The 19037-nt window shown below is 50.3% G+C and overlaps 1 protein-coding gene across 1 annotated transcript in view; it reads left to right on the top strand.

Moving 5' to 3' along the window:
* Window positions 1-19037, top strand: part of LOC147662065 (uromodulin-like) — a 595050-nt gene that overhangs the window by 357927 nt on the left and 218086 nt on the right. The gene's annotated exons all lie outside the window — the stretch shown is intronic.

Genomic DNA, 19037 nt, shown 5'->3' with positions numbered 1-19037 from the left:
CTATGAGGAGTCCCTTGGGTACCCCCATGGGCCCCAACTGGAGGGTGAACGAGGGCCTGCTTTGGTACCCCAAAGTCAGTTTCTGACAGCCATTTCCTGTCGGGCAGACCGGTTCGAAACGGCTGTCTGAATCGGTCATCGTAATCTCTTGTTCGGAAAACGTGTCAATAGAGCCTTACAATTCGGCTCCAAACGACTCACGCTGTCCAAATGTCATTCGGGACCAATTCGGACAGCCTGACATTGTAATCGATCGTCAGGAAAGGTGTTGGATTCGGTCAGAAACATAGGCTCCATATCGGATTCACTGAATCTGAGTCTCATTCGGACCCTTTCCCGATGGCCTCATAATCGGCCCCTTAAATGTAAAGCATTTCAGGGAAGGTGTGAAATCCTGAAACAGGCACATTTACAATTCCAACTCCAATGTAAGCCATTTAGAAGAAGGGTTTTGACAACAAAGGGTTCACATTTACTATTCTATCTCCAATCAAATCCATTTTGAGGTAGGTGTTGGGCACTCAAATGGTCAGATTTACTATTCCCACTCCAATCTAAACTGTTTTGTGAAGGTATTGGACAATAAAGGGGCCATATTTATTGTTCCCACCCAAATCTAAGACACTTTGTGGAATGTGTTGTACATTAAAGGCGTGACATTTGCTATTGCCACTCTATTCTGATGGAGAATTCTAGGTACGGATTCCTAATTTGTTTTGATATTTCCCAGGCGTTAGACTGGATAAGGAATTTTTTAAGTTGTACCTGTGCACGCCAGAAGGTGGCGGCTTGCAGCTCCGAAATGACGGTCTGGTCTGGAATTGACTTGTGGGGTCTATCTACGCACCACTCCCAAGCACTGTTGTCTGTTCCTTTCTTTCCACACCACTAGACACGAACACAGAGCTCCCTCTCATCTCTCTGAGATGCTTACCTTGATATTTTTCATGACATTTTCTACAGTGCGTGTTGGACTTGGTTCTTTTTGCAAGCTCCCTCCCATACATTTTACCTTCACCCCTCCTATTTTGGACAAATTAGATTTTGATGGCCTTAGGTCTCTGTGCACTTTTATTACTGATAACCAGTGCTAAAATGCATATGCCCTCTCCTTTGATTATGGTAAGTATAAGTGTGGAGAAGTGTGGCTCGGGGGTTAGAGGCGGCAGACCCGGAAGCTGAGATCGGCCCTGGACCAGGGTTCAATTCCCCGCCCCGACGGGGGTTGGGCTCAATAATTCCACGGACTCGATAATTCTCGCTCCGGTGCCTACTCGACTCACGGGTTCACACTCTGCGACTCTGGGCAATAGCTTGCTTAATCTCCACAACGGCCCCTCGCGGCGGGATGCCTGGCTTTCACCTTGTGGATACCCGGCCGGGGTATCTCACAGGGGAATACCAGGACGGGTTCCCTATGCAAGCGCATAGATGCCTGCGATGTGGGCGATTTGCGCTATATAAATACATGTACATTTACAATATTGACTTATACCTTATTGTTGGCGTATTTAATTTAATTATAAGTCCCTTTTAAAGCAGCATACCATATACCCAGGGCCTGTAAATTGAATGCTACTTGTGGGCCTGCAAGAAACAAATATACTGCCAATACTGTTACCTTACTTACTTTTTAATTTGACATCAGCATATTGGATTACAACACAACATGGGTCATAGACTTATCATTCAGTCTGAATAAATCTTTCTGTTTTTATTTTGTGCTGAAAATTAGATGAAAAAAAGCAGCTTTTTCGGAGGCGTATCCCGATTGTGTGTGCTCACAGAATAGTGTTAAGAGAACCCCGAACATTATCAAGTTTCTACATCATTCTAATAGAACTGAAGAGCGTTCATGGGTGTTTTTTGAATGTACGTTGTGAGGTATCACCTCAGGCTCTGAATATAAGAGCTTTTGGGTCCTGATGAGAACTCCATAGCAAGGAGGAGTTCGAAACGCGTAGACCATTTTGTAGATAACCATAAGGGTGTGAAATTCAAAAAAACATTGTTTGATATGAGTTAAAACAAAAAGTTGAAACCATTAACATTGTTTTCTATGGTTTTTTGTATAAAGAGTGAACAAATCAAAAAATCTGTGTAAATAGTGTGTTAGTTTTGTGAATAGGATTGTTTGACCAGAGTGATTGAGAAGAATGTATGTATTGATTAGGCTAATCTTTTTAGTAAATGTAAAAAGTTTTTTTGTATCTTTTGAAATGTGATGTAGATGTAATGAATGTCAAAACGATAAAAATTTAAATGAATGAAATTAAATTTGAAAAAATGAAATAACGTGCTAAAAATCTAAAATAAAAACAGAAAGATTTATTCAGACTGAATGATAATTCTATGACCCATGTTGTGTTGTAATCCAATATGCTGATGTCAAATTGAACAGTATTGGCAGTATATTTATTTCTTGTTGGTCAGTGGCTTGGCCTTACTGTTGGGAGCACAAACCCAGTGGTGTTTTTTCACTTGTGGGCCTGCAGCACCTATTGTGCCACCTACTTGAGCTTCCCTTAAAACATGTCCTAAGTCTGCCATTGCAGTCTGAATGCAGTTTTTAACTGCCAGTTTGACATAGCAAAACAAACCCCTTGCCAAGCCTTAGACTGCCATTTTATTACATATGAATCACCTCGAAAGTAGGCCCTAGGTAGCTGATATGGCAGAATGCATTGTAATTAAATGGTTGGACATGTACTTTAGTTGTACATGTCCTGGAGGTGGAAAATTCCTAAATCTGTTTTTCATTTCTGTGAGGCCTACCTCTCTCATAGGATAACATTGAGGCGCCTCATTACATTTGATAAGTACTGATGTTTGATTGGGACCAGGTATACATTTCATGTTTGGTGTCTGAAAATTTGTAATTTAAATATTTAAAACTCTCTTTAATAGTAAAGTTGAATTTTAAGTTACAATTTTGAAAATGTGGCTTTTATAAAGGCAGCATTTTCCTGCCCTAGCTGTTCCTGGGTAACGTGACTGGGTATAGTTGCCAACTGGACTTTGTTTATCCCTCCCAGACGATCGCACAATAGAAGGATTAGGTGTACTTAGATGGGCCGTCAACTGGCAGTATGGTGGGAAGATCTGGGCACAACCCCACTTACAGCTGAATAGGCTGTGCTCTGTCTTCACACAAAGGACACCACTGTACTGTTCATGCAGACATCCAAGGGTCAGGATAGGGGATCCAGAAAACTTCAAGAACTTCAATTGGTATTCTCTAGAACCTTCAGCTACTTCAACGAAGGCACCAGGTATAACAAGCATTTGCAATGCAATAGGTCTCGCATTAGGAAAGTTTGAGCTATTGGTATTGTAAATGACAAATTTTGTATTTGTGTTGGTTTTGAAAATAGCTAAATTAATAGCTTTGTCTACTTGGGTGTGTCTATAGATTCAAAGAATTCATGGAAAACCCAAATAGAAAAGGGCAAAACGATTTTGACTCAGAACACCTTACCTATTATAAAGAAACATGAGGAGAGCCTTAGTAAATCAGTATCTCCAGCACTAGAAGTGTTTAAATTTAAGGCCCAGTCAGCAGCACTATATGGCGCAGAAATCTGTTACAGGGAAAGTAAGTGTGTACATGTCTTCTCCCTCTCGAAGGGTGAAATGCTACCCCCGCCACCAGAACTGGCGGATAAGTAGTATTCTAAAGTGTTTGACATCAAACATGACATGTTTTGATAAAGCCAAACCAAAGTTAGCATTAACCGCGAGGATTATAATGCACTTTAGAGTGTATGCTGTGGTCATGTCACAGAACAGCTATAAGGAAGGGATTCCAAAAGCTGCAGAGGGACTCAGCTCCTGCTAGGGCACCCTCTCACACAAAACCAAGCACTTTGCCTTCAGAATTGTTAAGGCCTGCCATAGGAGTGACTTATAGGTTAATTTGTGTGTGTTTTAAATGTTGGATAAAGGTATACTATATTCCAGTAAGGGGTGCTTACACCACCTTACCCAGGCTGCAAGTGCAGATCTGTGGTGCCATTTTGGAAGGCTTCCCACAGGTGTCATAATACATGCTTCAGCCCCTGGTAGGCCTCTGGGGTACCTATGCCCTTGGTACCTACGGTACCATATACTAGGGACTAACAAGGGTAACCCAGTAACCAATCTGGTGTGTACCTAATGTACATGTAATCAATTTAGAGAGAGAACAGCTAGGCTGGGGTCCTGATTAGCAGGGCCACAGCCAGACTAAAGTCGATGAACAGGTGAAACACAGCAAAACGTGGTGGTAACCATAGTAAGCAGATCCTACAACCAAGTCTTTGACTTCAAATATGGAAGGTTGTAGAAGTCTGTGAGGTCATTGACGTCCTCCATGTTGCTCTGAGGGGTCAAGGTGTTGTTGCAGAGGGTAGTTAGTTCATTGTGGTTTATATTACGAAGATTGCTTTTCCATTGTTGTGTTTTCTTCTGTTGCACCTCTTCGGGATCACCATTAAATTGATGAGGAAGGTGATGCGATAATGGTCTGTCTGCTGTTTGCCTTAGCTCCCAAGGTTACATCTAACCCAATAATCCACTTTCTGACACATTCCTACAAAGCACTCCATGGCCTAGGACCAACATACATTAACCACCACCTGAGCTTCCACCAACCCTCAAGACACCTGCCATCTGCCTCCTGTGCCCTTGCTCACACTCCTTGCATCTGCCAAAGCCACAGTGGAGGTCGCTCTTTCTCCTTCCTCACAGCCAAGTCCTGGAATGGCCTTCCACTCCACCTCCGAACAGCACCTTCTCTAATGGAATGCAGATAGGGACTCAATACCTGGTTCTTCAACTAACTGACTCAGGAACCTAGCATCTGGATACCCTCATGGTTGATTACCAGTGGTCTACAAATCCAGATTGATTGATGGATTGATGGATGGATTGATTGATTGACTTTCTTACATGTGTTATCATGTAAGTGTATTCTGGTGCTGAGCAGGTGTGTGTACCTAGCCCTGCCTGGGGCAGATTGGTTAACTGAAAAGTGAGGTCTTTAGGAATTCAAAAATAGAGGAGGAGGATCTGATGTAAGGTAGGATAATCTAGACCTCTGTTCCAAATTAAAAAGGACTACCTGGGAATTGAGGAAGCTATTTTGGGAAGAAAAACCTCAAGTAAAACAAGTACTCTGGGCAAAAGCACTATAAAATGAAGAAAAAAAACATCTGGAAAATGATTAACAGTTTGAATAGAACTAATAAAATGACAACAACATCTACTCGAAGGTAAGCCGTTTGGGTAGGGTTTTTAACAACTCACTTGAACAGTAACCCATAACTTAAACAAAGTGATAGTACAGTTAACTACATAGGAAAAGAGAAAATGAATACTGAAATGGAATTGAATATAACTGAAGACCATGTATGAAAACTAATCTGAAAACAAAGAAAAGATGGAGCCCTAAGCCCAAACAGAATTCCATTTGCTTTATATCAAGGTAACCCTACTGTTTGGGCAGAATACCTAACAAGAGTTTTCAATCAGGCAGTTCGATTACCATCAATACCGGAATCATGGAAAAGCTCCATTATATCACCTATCTACAAAAGTGGCAGATGGGCAAATACCACCAATTATTAATTAATTACATTACAAGATACAGACTTTAAACTCTTCTCAGGAGTTTTCCTGACAGAGCTATCAAAATGGGCAACTGAGAAGAAGATAATTCTGCCAGGTCAATCAGGTTTTGTGCAAGGGCAGGGAACAACTACTAATATCCTAATACTTTCAATACTAATAGACAAATAAAAAAACCAGGAAGCAACCATTAAACCTTTGCCTCATGAATTTCAAATCTTCCTTTGATTGTTTGCATTGGCAAACCCTTTGGGAAAAGTTGAAGAAACAAGGAATACCGGTCAGCTTTCTAAAAGCAAATCAATCAATATACTCTATCAAGAAAAATTAATGTAATTGGGATCCACAACAAAGGTGTGTTCTCGCGCCATATTTAACTTGATTTTATCAGACCTAACACATACCTGGACAATGAAAACGTTCATTCCCCCAAATTAGCAGGAAAACAAATATCAATTTTTTTATACGCAGATGAAGTTATTTTATTAAGCCAAACAAAGATAGTGCTCCAATGCCTTATAAATAGAATATCAAAGTACCCATTGTCAAATGGCATGGTAACAAATGAGGCCAAGACTAAAGTAATGGAAGTTAATACTAAGACTTAGACAAAATACAAACATAAGTGGTATCTCCAAAACCATCAACTGGAGCAAGTAAAGACCTACAAGTGTCTGGGGGTACTATTCTGTGATAAACCTGCAAAGGAGAGTTAACACCATATTGACTGCATTTAGATCTCTGCAGAGGTTCCTGGGGGGACCTAGCTATCTTCCGCTCTTTAAAGTAAAAAATGCAAAATTATAATGTAACATACGGTAGTGAGGCACTGTGCGGAAAGGTTCTATAACCGTAAACAATGTGAGGTGTTGGGCACCTCTAAAAAGAAACACAGGAGGCAGATTCTTTGAAGTATGTTGTTTTAATATAGCTCCAATTGTAGAGACCTCATCCTACAGACAACTAGAGCAACTGACTGCTAATTCAAGAAACAACATTCCTAACCGTGGAACATTCTGTCATGGAACAGCAGCCTTGGCAACAAGGTAGAACAGAGATTAGATTAGAAAAGAGTATAACACCACATCTCCTCCCCCTTTATCAACCCTTACAAAAAACCCACACAAAAAAATGAAACAAAAGATAAAAACATTCTTGTAAATGAATTGGAATCCTTCTCAGTCTATTAGGCCTTCTTTCCACAACTTGTGGGGTGGGAGAGCCTTTCACACCGGCACCCTCACCAGCATCTTTGGAAAGACACTTCACAATCCTGTTGAGATTCCAAATCCTGTGATCTTGGGGTTTAATTGCATTACCCAAGTGTTTGACCACCTTATTAGGCTGACCAAACTTTGACTTACCAAATCTTCTTTCTGGACTTTTTACTATAACCCAATCGCCAACCTGAATCATAGTTTTCTTCACAGCTTTTCTCTCATCAAAACCAATGTTTCTCCTCACCATCTCTTCTAACTTTCTGTTTTTCCAACCCTCGATACAGTCCTCCACTCCACCAGCCTCCTTTCTTCTAGAAGTGACCGAAAGAGGCGTGACTTGGGTATTGGCTACCCTCCTTTTAAACAATCTAAAGGGTGAAACTCCAGTTGAAGAATTCGAAGTGAATCTGTATTCACACACCTTTTTCTTTACTGCTTCCTCCCAGTCTCAACCAGAGAAAACATCTAACTGCATTGCCTCTTTAAGTACCTTCACAAACCTTTCAACAATGCCATTGCACTCAGGATGATGTAGCAAAGCCTGCCTATGAACAATGCCTCTCTCTCAAAAAACTTTCGACCATACAGAGGTGAATTGAACTCCATTGTCAGACAACACAGATGCTGGAAACCCTTCACTCGCAAAAACAGTTTTTACTTCCGGCCACCTGGAAAACATGTCAATACAGACTAAAACATAGAGATCCTGTGTTCTTATCTTCACCGGACCCAAAACGTCCAAAGCAACATCCGCCCAGGGACCATTGGCTTGATCATCAGTTGGGTCCTGCACTTGAGTATCTTGTCACTATTCACACACTGAGGACAAGTATGTACACTTCTTTCTATTTGCACATCCATGGCAGGCCATCAATATGCCTCCCTAATTCTTTCTTTAGGTTTTGCGATGCCCATATGACTCGCATGAGTGTTTGCCACCAATTTTTCACGTAGAGTTTCTGGCACTACTAGCCTCCTACACCTCAAGAGTAAACCACTCCAAAAAGACAATTCCTCTTTAACACACCAATACCCCTTCAGTTGTTCAGTACAATCACGCTTTTCACACCAACCACTATGTACATAGGGAAATGACCTATTGTAAAAAGGAATCATCATTAAAACCATCCAGCCATTCCACTTCAGTTAAAATGCCTTCACTCACCACACAAACTTTCAAATCCTCTTCAACATCCTCACCTGCAAAACAATCATCAGTATCACAGGAATCCATAATATCCGATCCACCCAATCTAGACAAACAATCAGCTAGAATGTTACTCGAACCTGGTAAATAGGAGACATCAAACTCAAAGTCCTGCAGCGCAACTTTCCATTTCTTTATCCTGTGAGAAACACAATCAATACCTTTCTTTCCAAACACCTCCTTTAAAGGTTTGTGATCAGAAACAACCGAAAAATGTTTGCTCCAAAGAAACTTTTTCAATTTGCGAATAGCACAGTAGCCCCCCAAGGCTTTCTTTTCAGCAACCGAGTAATTGTATTCTGCTCCGCTAAGTGGCCTAGAAATAAACAAATGGTGTTGTCAAAATCTTTACCAGTCTGTAACAAAACGGCACCCAATCCTTCACAGCTGGCATCGGTCATAATATATGACACTTTGGAAGCGTCAAGTCTTGCTAAATTGGGAGCCTCATTCAAACCCTCTTAATTAGATCAAATTCTTCACAAGAAGCTTGACTCCAAACAAGCTTATGTACTTACTTCATAAACTCTCTCATACGTTCAGTCTTCTGAGTAAAACATGGCACAAATTTGTTGTCGTAATCCGCCATGCCTAACAATTATACAAGTTCATATTTGTTCTCTTAATCATTTATACGAGAAATAGCATCTACTAAAGAGAGTCTGGGCCTAATACCTGAGCTCAACACCAACTGACCCAAATGCTCTATCTCACTCACATCAAATTTACATTTATCAAGTCTTAGAGTAAGACCTGAGTCTTAGAGCTTGGACAACACTTCCATCAACCTTTTGTTATGTTCATCCAAATTTACTCCGTGGATAAAAGCATTGGGGCATATTATCAAGCAGGGCGTTAAAAATTATCGCCGTTTTAGTGGCAGAAAACTGCTGGTAAATGTAAACTTACAGGAATTTATATAGCGCAAATCACCGAGCGGTTTCTAAGCGCTTCCTTAGGGAACCCGTCCTGGTATTCCCCTGTGAGATAACCCCGGCAGGGTATCTGCAAGGTGAAAGCCAGGCATCCCGCCGCGAGGGGCCATTGTGGAGATTGAGCAAGCTATTGCCCAGAGTCGCAGAATGTGAACCCGTGAATCGAGTAGGCACCGGAGCGAGAATTTTCGAGTCCATGGACATTTTAGGACTCAAGACCCCGCCGAGCCGGTAATTGAACCCTGGTCCCGGGCTGACCTCTGCTTCCAGGTCTGCCTCCTCTAACCAGTGAGCCACACTTCTCCTGGTAAAGCGGCGATAATGGGCTTGATAATATGGCCTTCCAATAGAATCCCATGTTCTTGTGTGAACATGAGCTTCTATTGCATCGCTGCATCGCTTAAAACATGTGAGCCCCTTGTGCCTCTTTTACGCCGCCGTTGCGTCACTTTTGTGACGCAGCGGAGGCGCAAAGATGCAACAGGGTGCGGGGTATTTACAACTTGACGCATCTCCCAGAGCCTACCAATCTGTGAGCCTACCCCAGGACAGATCTTTTAAACAATCTGGATTATGCCAACCTTGGTACAGGGTCTGTTCGCTGCAAAACAGGAGATGGCTCAGAAAAAGAAAAGGTCTCATTTAATGATCTTCCCTCATATTCCCTCATATTCTGTATTAAAGTTTTTTGTTGTTGTTTTTTTACTCACTCAGTAGAATGAGTTGTTTGACATTGGCTGACAACGTCTAATCAATGAGCAAACCGATATTACACTGGTTTGTTACCTAGTCCCGTTCTTGGTTGTTTCCATGGCTCTGCAGAGTAACTGCTGGTGTGACAGGTACTTACAGCTAACATACCAAGTGTATGCTAAGCATGTGGTGCCAGTACAGTATAGAATATGGGGCCAGTATAGTATATGCATTGTAAGAAGGAAGAGCAAGCGAGGGAGAGGGATGGAGGGAGAGAAAGCGAGGGAGGGAGGCAGAGCGAGGGAGGGAGGAAGAGAGAGTGAGGGAGGGAGAGTGAGGAGAGCGAGGGAGGGAGAGCAAGTGAGGGAGCGAGGGAGGGAGAGCGAGGGAGAGCACCCGAGGGAGGAAGAGCAAGGGGGGGAACGAGGGAGGGAGAGCGATGGAGGGAGGGAGGGAGAGCAAGGGAGGTAGTGCAAGGTAGGGAGAGCAAGGGAGGGAGAGCAAGCGAGGGAGCAAGGGAGAGCAAGGGAGGGAGAGAGTGCGACGGAGGGAGGGAGAGCAAGCGAGGGAAAGCAAGGGAGGGGGAGCGAGGGAGGGAGCGTGAGGGAGGGAGAACGAGGAAAGGAGAGCAAGGGAGCGAGGGAGGGAGGGAGAGCGAGGGAGAGCAAGGAAGGGAGGGATAGCAAGTGAGGGAGCGAGGGAGGGAGAGTGAGGGAGGGAGGGAGAGCATGCAAGTGAGGGAGAGCAAGCGAGGGAGAGCGAGGGGAGGGAGAGCTAGGGAGGGAGGGAGAGCAAGCGAGTGAGGGAGAGCAGGAGAGAGGGAGAGCGAGGGAGGGAGAGGGGAGGGAGGGAGAGAGCGAGTGGGAGGGAGGGAGAGCGAGGGAGGGAGAGCGAGGGGGGGAGGGAGAGCAACGGAGGAAGAGCAAGGGAGGGTGAGCGAGGGAGAGAGGGAGAGTGAGGAAGGGAGAGCAAGGGAGGGAGAGCATGCAAGGGAGTGAGGGAGGGATGGAGAGCGAGGGAGAGCAAGCGAGGGAGGGAGAGCAAGCGAGGGAGCGAGGGTGGGAGGGAGAGCAAGCAAGGGAGGGAGAGCAAGCGAGGGAGAGCGAGGGAGAGAGGGAGAGGGAGGGAGGGAAAGCGAGGGAGGGAGAGTGAGGGAGGGAGAGCGAGGGAGGGAGGTAGATCGAGGGAGAGAGGGAGAGCAATGGAGGGAGAGCGAGGGAGGGAGAGAGAGCAAGCAAGAGAGCGAGGGAGAGTGAGAGAGAGGGAGCGAGGGAGAGTGGGAGAGGGAGGAAGGGAAAGCCAGGGAGGGAGAGCGAGGGAGGGAGAGCAAGGGAGGGAGAGTGAGGGAGGGAGAGTGAGGAAGGGAGGGAGGGAGAGCAAGGGAGGGGGAGGGAGAGCGAGGGAAGGAGGGAGAGCAAGTGAGGGAGGTGGGAGAGCGAGGGAGAGCGGGGGAGTGAGGGAGAGCAAGCGAGGGAGAGCGAGGGAGGGAGAGCAAGCAAGGGAGACAGAGCGAATGAGAGCAAGCGAGGGAGACAGAGCGAATGAGAGCAAGAGAGGGAGACAGAGAGAGGGAGAGCAAGCAAGGGAGAGCAAGCAAGGGAGACAGAGTGAGGGAGACAGAGTGAGGGAGACAGAGCGAGGAAGAGCAAGCGAGGGAGAGCGAGGGAGGGAGAGCAAGGGAGGGAGAGTGAGGGAGGGAAAGCGAGGGAGGGAGGGAGAGGGAGAGGGAGGGAGAGCAAGCGAGGGAACAAGGGAGAGCATGGGAAGGAGAGAAAGCGAGGGAGGGAGGGAGAGCAAGCGAGGAAGAGGGAGGGAGGGAGAGCAAGTGAGGGAGAAAGGGAGAGCGAGGCAGGGAGAGCGAGGGAGGGAGGGAGGGAGAGTGTGGGAGGGAGAGTGAGGGAGGGAGAGCAAGCGAGGGAGTAAGGGAGGGAGCGAGGGAGAGCAAGCGAGGAAGGGAGAGCAAGCAAGGGAGCAAGAAAGGGAGAGCAAGTGAGGGAGAGCAAGTAAAGGAAAGGAGAGCAGGAGAGGGAGAGCGAGGTAGGGAGAGTGAGGGAGGGCCAGCAAGGGAGGGAGAGCAAGCGAGGGAGGGAGAACGAGGGAGGGAGAGCGAGGGAGAGCGAGGGAGGGAGGGAGAGCAAGCGAGGGAGCGAGGGAGAGGGAGGTAGGGAGAGCAAGGGAGGGAGAGTGAGAGAGGGAGAGTGAGAGAGGGAGGGAGCGCAAGGGAGGGAGAGCGAGGGAGGGAGGGAGCGCAAGGGAGGGAGAGCGAGGGAGGGAGAGGGAGGGAGAGGGAGGAAGGGAGAGTGAGGAAGGGAGGGAGGGAGAGCAAGGGAGGGGGTAGGGAGAGCGAGGGAGGGAGGGAGAGCAAGGGAGGTAGAGCGAGGGAGGGAGGGTGGGAGAGTGAGGGAGAGCAGGGGAGTGAGGGAGAGCAAGCGAGGGAGAGCGAGGGAGGGAGAGCAAGCAAGGGAGAGCGAATGAGAGCAAGCGAGGGAGACAGAGCGAATGAGTGCAAGAGAGGGAGACAGAGTGAGGAAGACAGCGAGGGAAACAGTGAGGGAGTCAGAGCGAGGGAGAGCAAGCGAGGGAGAGCGAGGGAGAGCAAGGGAGGGAAGTGAGGGAGGGAACGCGAGGGAGGGAGGGAGAGGGAGAGGGAGGGAGAGCAAGCGAGGGAACAAGGGAGAGCATGGGAAGGAGAGAAAGCGAGGGAGGGAGGGAGAGCAAGCGAGGAAGAGGGAGGGAGGGAGAGCAAGTGAGGGAGAAAGGGAGAGCAAGGGAGGGAGAGCGAGGGAGGGAGAGCAAGCGAGGGAGTAAGGGGAGCGAGGGAGAGCAAGCGAGGAAGGGAGAGCAAGCGAGGGAGCAAGGGAGGGAGAGCAAGTGAGGGAAGCAAGTAAAGGAAAGGAGAGCAAGAGAGGAGAGCGAGGTAGGGAGAGTGAGGGAGGGAGAGCAAGGGAGGGAGAGCAAGCGAGGGAGGGAGAGCGAGGGAGGGAGGGAGAGAAAGCGAGGGAGCGAGGGAGAGGGAGGGAGGGAGAGCAAGGGAGGGAGAGCGAGGGAGGGAGCGCAAGGGAGGGAGAGCGAGGGAGGGAGGGAGCGCAAGGGAGGGAGAGTGAGGGAGGGAGAGGGAGGGAGGGAGAGGGAGGGAGAGCAAGTGAGGGAACGAGGGAGAGCAAGGGAAGGAGAGAAAGCAAGGGAGGGAAGGAGAGCAAGCGAGGGAGAGGGAGGGAGGGAGAGCAAGTGAGGGAGCAAGGGAGAGCGAGAGAGGGAGAGTGTGGGAGGGAGAGTGAGGGAGAGCAAGGGAGGGAGAGCAAGCGAGGGAGTGAGGGAGGCCGCAAGGGAGAGCAAGCGAGGAAGGGAGAGCAAGCGAGGGAGGGAGGGAGATAAAGCGAGGAAGAGCAAGCAAGGAAGGGAGAGCAAGAGAGGGAGAGCAAGGTAGGGAGAGTGAGGGAGGTAGAGCAAAGGAGGGAGAGCAAGCGAGGGAGGGAGAACAAGCGAGGGAGGGAGAGCAAGTGAGGGAGGAGAGCGCGGGAGTGAGGGAGAGCGAGGGGGGAGGGAGAGCAAGCGAGGGAGCGAGGGAGAGGGAGGGAGGGAGGGAGAACGAGGGAGGGAGAACGAGGGAGGGAGAGCAAGCAAGGGAGCGAGGGAGGGAGGGAGAGCAAGCAAGGGAGGGATAGTAAGTGAGGGAGCGAGGGAGGGAGAGGGAGGGAGGGAGAGCAAGCGAGGGAGTGAGAGCAAGCGAGGGAGGGAGAGCAAGTGAGGGAGAGCGAGGGAGGGAGATCGAGGGAGGGAGGGAGAGCAAGCGAGTGAGGGAGAGCAAGAGAGAGGGAGGGAGGGAGAGGGAGGGAGTGAGAGGGAGGGAGTGAGAGGGAGGGAGAGCGAGGGAGGGAGAGCGAGGGGGGAGGGAGAGCAACAGAGGAAGAGCAAGGGAGGGTGAGCAAGGGAGAGAGGGAGAGTGAGAAAGGGAGAGCAAGGGAAGGAGAGCATGCAAGGGAGTGAGGGAGGGATGGAGAGCAAGTGAGGGAGGGAGAGCAAGCAAGGGAGGGAGGGAGAGCAAGCGAGGGAGAGCAAGCAAGGGAGGGAGAGCAAGTGAGGGAGAGCGAGTGAGAGAGGGAGAGGGAGGGAGGGAAAGCGAGGGAGGGAGAGTGAGGGAGGGAGAGCGAGGGAGGGAGGTAGAGCGAAGGAGAGAGGGAGAGCAATGGATGGAGAGCGAGGGAGGGAGAGAGAGCAAGCAAGAGAGCGAGGGAGAGCGAGAGAGAGGGAGCGAGGGAGAATGGGATAGGGAGGGAGGGAAAGCCAGGGAGGGAGAGCGAGGGAGGGAGAGCAAGGGAGGGAGACTGAGGGAGGGAGAGTGAGGAAGGGAGGCAGGGAGAGCAAGGGAGGGGGAGGGAGAGCGAGGGAGGGAGGGAGAACGAGGGAGGGAGGGTGGGAGAGCGAGGGAGAGCAGGGGAGTGAGGGAGAGCAAGCGAGGGAGAGCAAGGGAAAGAGAGCAAGCAAGGGAGAGCGAATGAGAGCAAGCGAGGGAGACAGAGCGAATGAGAGCAAGAGAGGGAGACAGAGAGAGGGAGAGCAAGCAAGGAAGAGCAAGCGTGGGAGACAGAGCGAGGGAGACAGAGTGAGGGAGACAGAGCGAGGGAGAGCAAGCTAGGGAGAGAGAGGGAGGGAGAGCAAGGGAGGGAGAGTGAGGGAGGGAAAGCAAGGGAGGGAGGGAGAGGGAGAGGGAGGGAGAGCAAGCGAGGGAACAAGGGAGAGCATGGGAAGGAGAGAAAGCAAGGGAGGGAGGGAGAGCAAGCGAGGAAGAGGGAGGGAGGGAGAGCAAGTGAGGGAGAAAGGGAGAGCGAGGGAGGGAGCGCGAGGGTGGGAGGGAGTGTGTGGGAGGGAGAGCGAGGGAGGGAGAGCAAGCGAGGGAGTAAGGGAAAGAGCGAGGGAGAGCAATCGAGGAAGGGAGAGCAAGCGAGGGAGCAAGGGAGGGAGAGCAAGTGAGGGAGAGCGAGGTAGGGAGAGTGAGGGAGGGAGAGCAAGGGAGGGAGAGCAAGCGAGGGAGGGAGAGCGAGGAAGGGAGAGCGAGGGAGAGGGAGGGAGGGAGAGGGAGCGAGGGAGAGCAAGGGAGGGAGAGCGAGAGAGGGAGGGAGCACAAGGGAGGGAGAGCGAGGGAGGGAGGGAGCGCAAGGGAGGAAGAGCGAGGGAGGGAGGGAAAGGGAGGGAGGTAGAGTGAGGAAGGGAGGGAGGGAGAGCAAGGGAGGAGGGAGGGAGAGCGGGAGAGCGGGGGAGTGAGGGAGAGCAAGCGAGGGAGAGCGAGGGAGGGAGAGCAAGCAAGGGAGAGCGAATGAGAGCAAGCGAGGGAGACAGAGCGAATGAGAGCAAGAGAGGGAGACAGAGTGAGGGAGAGCAAGCAAGGGAGAGCAAGCGAGGGAGACAGAGCGAGGGAGACAGAGTGAGGGAGTCAGAGCGAGGGAGAGCAAGCGAGGGAGAGCGAGAGAGGGAGATCAAAGGAGGGAGAGTGAGGAAGGGAAAGCGAGGGAGGGAGGGAGGGAGGGAGAGGGAGGGAGAGCAAGCGAGGGAACAAGGGAGAGCATGGGAAGGAGAGAAAGCGAGGGAGGGAGGGAGAGCAAGTTAGGGAGAAAGGGAGAGCGAGGGAGGGAGAGGGAGGGAGGGAGGGAGAGTGTGGGAGGGAGAGCGAGGGAGGGAGGGAGAGCAAGCGAGGGAGTAAGGGAGGGAGCGAGGGAGAGCAAGCGAGGAAGGGAGAGCAAGCGAGGGAGCAAGGGAGGGAGAGCAAGTGAGGGAAGCAAGTAAAGGAAAGGAGAGCAAGAGAGGGAGAGCGAGGTAGGGAGAGTGAGGGAGGGAGAGCAAGGGAGGGAGAACAAGCGAGGGAGGGAGAGCGAGGGAGGGAATGCGAGGGAGAGCGAGGGAGGGAGAGCAAGCGAGGGAGCGAGGGAGAGGGAGGGAGGGAGAGCAAGGGAGGGATAGCGAGGGAGGGAGCGCAAGGGAGGGAGAGCGAGGGAGGGAGGGAGCGCAAGGGAGGGAGAGGGAGGGAGGGAGAGGGAGGGAGAGCAATGAGGGAACGAGGGAGAGCCAGGGAAGGTGAGAAAGCAAGGGAGGGAAGGAGAGCAAGTGAGGGAGAGAGAGGGAGGGAGGGAGAGCAAGTGAGGGAGCAAGGGAGAGTGAGGGAGGGAGGGAGAGTGTGGGAGGGAGAGCAAGCGAGGGAGTGAGGGAGGCCGCGAGGGAGAGCAAGCGTGGAAGGGAGAGCAAGCGAGGGAGGGAGGGAGAGCAAGCGAGGGAGAGCAAGCAAGGAAGGGAGAGCAAGAGAGGGAGAGCAAGGTAGGGAGAGTGAGGGAGGTAGAACAAAGGAGGGAGAGCAAGCAAGGGAGGGAGAACAAGCGAGGGAGGGAGAGCAAGTGAGGGAGGAGAGCGCTGGAGCGAGGGAGAGCGAGGGGGAGGGGGAGCAAGGGAGCGAGGGAGCGAGGGAGGGAGGGAGGGAGGGAGAGCAAGGAAGGGAGAGCAAGCGAGGGAGAGTGAGGGAGGGAGGGAGGGAGGAAGGGAGGGAGGGAGAGGGAACACGAGGGAGGGAGAGCAAGGGAGGGAGAGCGAGGGAGGGAGGGAGAGCAGGCAAGGGAGACCGAGAGAGAGGGAGCGAGGGAGAGAGGGAGAGGGAGGGAGGGAAAGCGAGGGATGGAGTGTGAGGGAGGGAGAGTGAGGAAGGGAGGGAGGGACAGCGACGGAGACTGAGGGAGCGAGGGAGAGCAAGCGAGGGAGAGCGAGGAAGGGAGAGCAAGCAAGGGAGAGCAAGGAAGAGCAAGCGAGGGAGACAGAGCGAATGAGAGCAAGAGAGGGTGACAGAGCGAGGGAGACAGAGAGAGGGAGAGCAAGCAAGGGAGAACAAGCGAGGGAGACAGAGCGAGGGAGACAGAGCGAGGGAGAAGGAGCGAGGGAAACAGAGAGAGGGAGACGGAGCGAGGGAGACAGAGCGAAGGAGAGCAAGTGAGGGAGAGCGAGGGAGGGAGAGCGAGGAAGGGAGAGCGAGGGAGGGAGAGCGAGGGAGGGAGGGAGAGTGAGGGAGGAAGAGCAAGCGAGGGAGACAGAGCGAATGAGAGCAAGAGAGGGTGACAGAGCGAGGGAGACAGAGAGAGGGAGAGCAAGCAAGGGAGAACAAGCGAGGGAGACAGAGCGAGGGAGACAGAGAGAGGGAGACGGAGCGAAGGAGACAGAGCGAAGGAGAGCAAGTGAGGGAGAGCGAGGGAGGGAGAGCGAGGAAGGGAGAGCAAGGGAGACAGAGGGAGGGAAGGAGGGAGATGGAAGGAGGGAGAGGGAAATAGAGTGAGGGAGAGGAAATAGAGTGAGGGAGAAGGAAACAGAGAGAGGGGGAGACAGAGGGAATGAGGGAGAGGGAGAGGGAAGGAAGGAGGGAGAGGGAAGGAGAGAGAGGGAAGGAGAGAGAGGGAAATAGATTGAGGGAGAGGGAAATAGAGTGAGGGAGAGGGAAATAGAGTGAGGGAGAGGGAAAAAGAGTGAGGGAGAAGGAAACTGAGAGAGAGGGAGACCGAGAGAGAGAGAGAGAGTTAGACAGTCAGAGTGAGTGAGACAGAGAAAGAGGGGGAGTGAGACAGTCAGAGTGAATGAGACAGAGGGAGAGATGGAGAGAGGGAGTGAGAGAGTCAGAGTGAGTGAGACAGAGGGAGACAGAGAGACAGAGGGAGAGAGGGAGAGAGAGGGAGGGAGTGAGAGGGAGAAAGAGGGAGGGAGAGGGAGAAAGAGAGGGAGGGAGAGAGAGAGAGAGAGAGATAGAGAGAGAGAGAGAGAGAGAGAGATGTGTGTATGCCGGGTCTGGTGGCTCAGTGGACAAAGGTGTCTGCTGCAGGGACCTGTGATCAACCTCATGGTCACAGGATTTTTTGCTCTAGCCCTGCCCCCTTCCCCACTGACCCCGCCCCCACCGGTGTGGCCCTCAGACACAAACCGCACTGTAAATTTGGCCCTGAGAGAAAGTTTGTGAGTACCCAGGTATTACCTGCTCATAGCTAGGAGCAGATAGTTCACACCTCATGTTCACCTGCTGTGGGTGCGCCAGGTTGGAGACTACTTAACTGTGAGGTGCATCTCTCTGCATGTAGGTGCTGTCTGCAGAACACCCTAGAGAGGCACTTGAAAAGTACAGCTATCGCAATCCACCTCTGCATACTCAGGGAGTGCCATGAAGCAGCCCAGTGGTTGAAACCCTGCTATTTAAATCCAGTTACACATATGTGTTTGGCACGCTGTACTAAAAAGTTAACCGATAAAGAAAAGAGCAGCCTTATTTGATACCGGCATCTATCTATTGGTGTGATCAGGAATAGTTATCAGATAGAAGAGCACCATCCAGCCTTTGTCTAGGAAGAGGCTGGATCACCCCTGCATTCGTGGAGCCCCGCAAAGGGTAAGAAAATGCATCAAGTCACAATCACGAATACCTGCACCTAAGGACTCCTGAGTTGGCGCTAGACAAACCCTAGTAATGTAACATGAGAAATTGCTCTGCTGTCTAAAACTTAAATCCATGGACATCATTTAGGGGTTGAAGCTGCAAACCCTGGCTTGCCCCTTACGAACCCTGGCTCTCTGCGTGTGCGACTCCTTGCCTCAGCAGTGGCAAAGTAAGTGCCAGGAACACATTATGGGGGCTCTTCATTCCTTATTGTCTGCTTGTCTTCCATTATACTAATAATGAATAATATTCTGTTATTCACTAGTAGTGTAATAAAAATGAAGCACACTTAGGACCAATAGTGGCAACTGTGGTAAGTAAAATTGGTTTTAAATGTATGTTATATTCATGCTTGTGCGTGAGAGAGTGTTTAACTGAGAGAGAGCATGGGTATGAGCGAGAAAATGATTCTGTATGAGTAAGCATGTGTGTGTGTCAGTGAAAGTGAGTTAGAGTCAAGCGACAGTAGTGAGTGAGATTCTCTGAGACTGAGGCCCAGATTTGCGAATCTTTGATGCAAGGCTATGCTGCACCAAAGTTGCTACAATGCCTTGCGTCAAAAGGTAAGAGGAAATGTGCCCCACATCTAATAAGATATGGTGCATTTATTCTCTCCCCATGCACTGGTGCACTTTTGGCAGCCATGCGCCAACGCACATAGCATTGTGCCAGAGAGCAAAGTGGGTGCATTTTCTGAAGCATAAGTTTTGTATTGGGTGAGAAAGTTGCAATGATGTTACCACAGTCTGCGCACTCCTGCAAAGTCGATGCCTCTACTACTGAAGCATAAAGAAGCCATTTACATATGATTGTGCGCACTTTATAAATAAACAAACTATGCCTGAAAATGTCCAGAAGACACGGTCTGTGCTGCATGAATGGTTCACTTAAAATGTTCCTGAAGCAGGTGATTATTATAACCCACA

The sequence above is a fragment of the Lissotriton vulgaris genome, unplaced genomic scaffold (assembly GCF_964263255.1).
Source record: "Lissotriton vulgaris unplaced genomic scaffold, aLisVul1.2 SCAFFOLD_927, whole genome shotgun sequence".
Lineage (NCBI taxonomy): Eukaryota > Metazoa > Chordata > Amphibia > Caudata > Salamandridae > Lissotriton > Lissotriton vulgaris.
The sequence above is the reverse complement of the archived record's forward strand: the minus strand, read 5'-3'. Positions and strand labels throughout refer to the sequence as shown.